Source organism: Panthera pardus, unplaced genomic scaffold, assembly GCF_024362965.1.
Source record: "Panthera pardus isolate Hobbes unplaced genomic scaffold, ASM2436296v1 HiC_scaffold_11, whole genome shotgun sequence".
NCBI lineage: Eukaryota > Metazoa > Chordata > Mammalia > Carnivora > Felidae > Panthera > Panthera pardus.
The window spans coordinates 42,836,589-42,842,931 of record NW_026526666.1 but is presented as its reverse complement, the minus strand read 5'-3'; the positions used below and the strand labels follow the sequence as shown (position 1 = coordinate 42,842,931).

General features: G+C 38.2%; 1 non-coding gene across 1 annotated transcript; it reads left to right on the top strand.

The window, feature by feature from the left end:
- Window positions 1-835: 835 nt before the first annotated feature.
- Window positions 836-942, top strand: LOC128775956 (U6 spliceosomal RNA). Its single transcript, XR_008420934.1, has one exon. It is a non-coding gene; the product is annotated as a U6 spliceosomal RNA (small nuclear RNA).
- The last annotated feature ends 5,401 nt before the right edge of the window (window positions 943-6,343 follow it).

Here is a 6,343-nt window from a genome sequence, read left to right as displayed (position 1 = left end):
AATACTATCATTAATAATGTCTAAAGCTTACATAGCACTAGTATGCCTTACATTTGTTAATTATTTAATCCTCCCAACAACGATGTGAGACAGGCATTGCTTTCTTATTCATCTTACACTGAGGGACAAAAAGACACAGCCTGTAAAAGAGGCAGACCTGGGGTTTCAACCCAGGCAATCTGTCTCCAGGATGTGTGATGGCCCATTACACTATACAACCTTCAGTTCAGGTTTTGCTTGAATACCTTCAGGCATGAAGAGTTCACTAGCCTTAGGAATAGACTATTTCATTCTTGTCTGTTCTGGTAGTTAGACACGTCTTCCAATGACCTAAAGTCTTCTTCTCTAATATTTCTACCTAGATAGGCCTCTGGAGTAATAAGAAGGTTTAATCTGTCTGTTGCCAAAAGCCTTTTCCTGGGAATTTAAATTTGTCCTCCAACACCTTAATTCATATGCCATTTCTTTGGAAAGTTTTTGTGTGTGACAGTTAAAAGCTGGTGTATTTTTTTCTTTGATAAGTTCTGATGGTCCCACTTAAGAGTGTGTGTTTAATTACTACCATATTTGTGCGTTTGATGATTGGGTCATTTTTTTTTTAACCATGGGAGTAGAATTTTATATTTCCCTATTAAATTTTTTTTCAAGATTGAGCCTAGTTGCTGCAACCTATTAAAATCTTGTGCTGTACTAAATATTGCTCGTTAGTCTTAGTTTCATGTTAATATTTAATAAAACGTGAAGAATGAAGAAATCGAGACTAAGGATGCTTAAGCTGCCCAAGGTTTTAGTAAGTGGAATTTGCACTCAGTTCTATCATTAAAAATGCATGCAAGTACTCACTTCAGCAGCATATATACTAAAATTGGAACGATACAGAGAAGATTAGCACAGCCCCTGAGCAAGGATGACACACAAATTCATGAAGCTTTTGCTATTGTTGAGTGTACTTGTCGTGGTGAACACCGGGTGCTGTATGGAATTGTTGAATTACTATATCGTACACCTGAAACTAATATAACACTGTATGTTAACTAACTAGAATTAAAATAAAAGTTTAAAAAGCCAAAAAAAAGAAAACAAATTAAAAGTTTGGTGTATCCTAACTGTAGGGTGTATATATATATATATATATATATAGTGTGTATATATACTTACTTCACTAGACAAGAAGAATAAGAGGAATGTATGCAAAGTGGATGAGTTTACACTATTTTCTGAGCCATTAAAAATAAGCCATTTGAAAAAGAAAAAAAATGTGTGCAAATCCAATTGCTTGCTCTTGCTACCAAATCTACTTTTCACTACCTCTGTTTCTGGCTTGCCTCACACTCCAGCCCTGCCCTCTCCACTAATGCAAAAGGGGCATGACTGTATAAGATTCCCTTGTCTCAGCGGCCACCTCACTCTCTATTCCTCATTTTTATTTGACTTGAATTGTGAGAAAAGGTGTTGTCCTGATATATTGCCTAATCATAGAGTAGCTTTTGGCTTGATACTGACTCTTTTTAGCCATCTTAACTGTATTATCTGTGATTATGGTTTTTTAAAAAAACTTAATTAAAGTCATGATGAAATTAATTCATTGCTGTGCTAATGTTCAGAAAAAAAGTATTCCAGAGACCAATGTGAATTAGTAGAAGGGGTTTTAAAGCTCTATTATTAGTCTAGGGGATGATACAAAGTCAAAACCACTAGCATCATTTTTTTTTGAAGATAGAATGATGTTTAGGATGGTATTTGCAAGTTGTATAAACTAAATACAAATATGCAACTGTCAAGCAATGTGACAGCTTGCACTAAGAGGAAAGGGTGCAGTGACAGTGGGGATCACCTCAAAGATCACTTTGAATCCTAAAAATAAGGACAGTGAAAGGGAGGAAATAGAAACGAAATTCTCACTATAGGATCTTGAGATAATTTCTAATCTTCTCCAATTTTTCTCTCCTTCCCACCCCACGCTAACCAAAACACATGTGCAGACATAGGACATTCTTACCATCATTTTAAACTACTTGTCTCCATTTTTACTCTAAATCATTTTCTTCACATCCTTTTTTTTTTTCTAATCAACTTAATGAGATATTATCAGGAACCAACTGTGATCTCACAACTATGCTAGTTACTCTGAAAGATTCACAGAAAGATAACTCCTGGATCCTTTTTAGAATTTTAAATCAGTTGGTAAGAAAGAGGATACAGAGGGGAAACTGCTGACATATTCAGTATATCATCCAGAACTAAACCCATCGTGCTAGATACGTATGCTGTAAGACTTGAGGAATTTATTCATTTATCCCAAAGACATTCAGTGAATGCCTTGCATGTGTAGGATACTGGTGGAGGCTGAGAGAAACAAAGATGAATCAGGCATTCTCCCTGACCTGAGGGGCTCGAATGCTACTCGGAGTGACAGAAACATAAATGGGTGATTAGAAATCATCATGGCTGGGCTTTATGTTAGGACTGGAAAGACAAGTAAAGTTCTACTATTTGCAGAGCACAAGGGAGTTGGTAGGATGACACTGTTCAGCTCAGTAAGAGGACAAGAGAAATGCAGGAGGGTAGGAAAGGTGCACAACCTGGGGAGGGAAGTGGCTTGTTATTTGGAGGGGAATTTCAGAGGAATGAGGAAGCCAATCTGATCAGGGATTTGGCAGTTAGGGTATTGCCAGGATGCTGTATTGGGAAGGACTGCAAGATGCTGTGTTGTACTAAAAGGGACACAGAAATCATTTTTATGGCTTTTATATTACATGTACACGCATTGTTTTATGACATTATTTTACACCCATACCACCACCTACACTCTACCCCTAGCATGTATAGGACTCAGAGCAAGACATACAATGTGTTTAAACATTTACAACTTCTAAATCAATCTAACAAAATGTTAAGTGAAAACTGTTCTATCTTCGTCACTTGACAAATACACCTTCATAACAAGCCGGAAGATCAGTTTTGAGTTTAAGGGTTCCTGGAATCTTCCAAGTTCCAGACTGGAATCTGGTAGTTTGGAAAAATCCACTGCCCACTCTTGCCACCCCGATTCTATCTCACTTCCCACGTTTGTAGGATATTCAAATGTATCTGGACACTTCTGACCTTGCTGAACTCCATTATAGCCACCCCCCACCAACACACACACACACACCACCACCACCACCACCACCACCACCACCCATTGGCCCATCCAGGACCTAGAGGGATGTTCACCTGAGGTGTAGTCTACTCTTGGGAGAACAGATTCCAGGAAGAATTCTGTATATGCCTTAGTGATGAACTTGAGCCATGAATCATTGATACCAAAAATGTGACCTAATAGTTGGGGTTAGGGGAGATGCAGGTTCTTGGTGGGTCTGTTCCTTTGCCCCTGGCACTCCACCCCAGTGAGGGGGTATGGACAGAGAAGGACCAGAGTTGGGTCCCCCAAAGTGCAGGATACAGGAAAGGAGCCTCTGATCCAGGTCGCAGAGCAGTATTTCCCTCACCCTTCCTTGCACTGATGGAGTTATATGAAGACCTTTACTATTCTAAGTACAGTCCTGATGTTTAGAACTGAGGACTTTTTATGCTGATGTTCCCAAAGCTTCCAGTCAGATGACTCCTTCGTTTAACCATTAATTTTAATCTCCCTGTAAAGGTCTGTCTATTGCAGCCATCTTCCTCCGAGCCAGAGTCAACAACCTGTGTGTGTGTGTGTGTGTGTGTGTGTGTGTGTGTGAGCACGTGTAGGAGGGAAGGGTGAGATAGGAAATTCAACTTTCTTACACGCTAAATATGATGGATTATTAATTATCAAACATTAAACACTTGGCAAACTTCTTCAGCTCCTAGTTCACCACATGTTTCTGTACCAGTATAGAGAAGAATACTTCTTTTGTATAACTAAGACTGGAAAATTAGAAAATAATACAATAGAGGTAACAAGAAAAGCCCTATGTCTTCTGGCTGCAAGGAAATCTGGGCACGAGTCCACCAGAAAAAGGAGAGAGGTTGTCAGTGACAACATTGTGTTGTAAGCTCTACCCCAAGAGGATGAACAAGGGCTCTGGATTATGGACTGGAACTCTGAGGGCACAAGGACTCTTGTGTCATTCTCCTTACAGGCAGCTAAAGGAGTATACCTCATAGGTTTGTGAAAACCAGAGTGGAGGCAGCCCAATCAGAGTAAAGGTGGATGGTTGGCAGACAGGAAGAGTCTGAGTGCTCTTATCAGATTCCTCTTCCATTGGTTCCTTGATAGCAAAGACAGGGGCCAGCACCCTGAGTGCTGGCAGCTAGTTCTAGGTCTTCCCTGGCACCATTCACACATAGACTTCTGCTCAACTGAGATACACGGCTACAAGTTGCTTTCGGTCTGTTGTTCAATTCTTAGTCCTCGTCTTAGTTGGTCATTCAGCAACACTGGACACAGTTAATTGAGCCACACTCCTTGAAGAACTTTCTTCACTTGGCTGTCAGCATATCACTCTTTTTGGGTTTATTTCCTAGCCACTAGCTTCTTTCTTGTCTTCAGTCATTCTGTCTATTCCTCCCTATCTCCACAGCCCATAAACACTAGAGTGCCCCGTGGCTCAATCCTTAGATTTCTAATATTTTTTCTTATTTTCAGTCGTTGTATGATCTCATCTAGCCTCCACCCAAAATATCATCTCAATGTAAGAATTCCCAGATTTCCATTCTCAATTTGGACTTCTCTGAACTCCACACTCATGTATGCACCTGCTTACTCAAGAGTTTTGAAAGTCATTACCTTAAAACTGGATATTGAAAATCCACTATCAAAATGGGGTACATGACACAGGATCTCAATAATTGGTAGAATGGATAAAGAAATTGTGGTTTATATACACAATGGAGTACTACGTGGCAGTGAGAAAGAATGAAATATAGCCCTTTGTAGCAACGTGGATGGAACTGGAGAGTGTTATGCTAAGTAAAATAAGCCATATAGAAAAAGACAGTTACCATATGGTTTCACTCTTATGTGGATCCTGAGAAACTTAACAGAAACCCATGGGGGAGGGGAAGGAAAAAAAAAAGAGGTTAGAGTGGAAGAGAGCCAAAGCATAAGAGACTCTTAAAAACTGAGAACAAACTGAGGGTTGATGGGGGGTGGGAGGGAGAGGAGGGTGGGTGATGGGTATTGAGGAGGGCACATTTTGGGATGAGCACTGGGTGTTTTATGGAAACCAATTTGACAATAAACTTCATATATTGAAAAAAAAATAATTGGTAGAATTAGCAGCCAAAATTGAATAAGGATAGATGAAATTTAAGCAGCACAATTAATAATTAAGGACTGGTAGGAACATTGTATCCCCAAACTCCAGAACACACATTCTTCTCTGGTACATATGGCATATTCATAAAAATTAATGATGTGCCGGGCCATAAATTTTAAAGGATTAGTACCAAGTATAGCTTATTTTCTGATCACAATGCATATTGTTAAAAATTAATAACCAAAAAACCCTTTAAAACCCTAAGTGTTTGGAAGTTTAAAATCAATTAAAAAAAAAATTCCTGGTGGAAAAAGTCACAATGAGCAGCACCTTGGTGCCTCAGTTTGTTAAGAATCCGACTCTTGATTTTGGCTCAGGTCATGATCTGCTTGTTTGTGAGTTCAAGCCCCAAATGAGCTCTGCACTGACAGATACTCTGGGATTTTCTTCCCCTACCCCACTCCTCACTCTCGCTCTCTCTCAAAATAAATAAATAAATAAATAAATAAATAAATAAATAAATAAATATTTTAAAAAGCAAAAATCACGATGGAAATTAAGAAATATTTATAACTGAACAGTAGTTGAAGGAGTATTTGCCAGAACTTGTGGTATTCAACTAATGTGTTACTGAGAGGAGAATTTATAGCCTGAAATGCTTATATTAGAAAGTAAGAACAGCTAAATATTAGTGAATTAAGTATTCAACCTATTTAGTTAGAATCACAACACCAGGTAAACCTTAAAATAGCAGATCGAGAAAATCAATGAAATGGAGGAGAAAAAAGCTACTATAAAGACTATGAACAAATCAAATACTGATTCTTTAAGAAAGATAACCTACTTCAAAACAAGCAAAATGATGGGAAGAATAATCAGAGGAAAAAATGTCACAAATTAATAATTCTCAGAAGGCAACAGGTAACATAAATACACATAGAGTGGAGATGAAGAATATAAAACAATATTAGGATCAACTTCATGCCAAAAAAATCTGAAAACTGAGATGAGGTAGAGAAATTCCTAAATTTTGCTGGTTTTTCTGGCATTCTATAAAATATTCAAGATGATTCTAATCTTACACAAACTATTCACAGAGAAAAAAATACATTCCT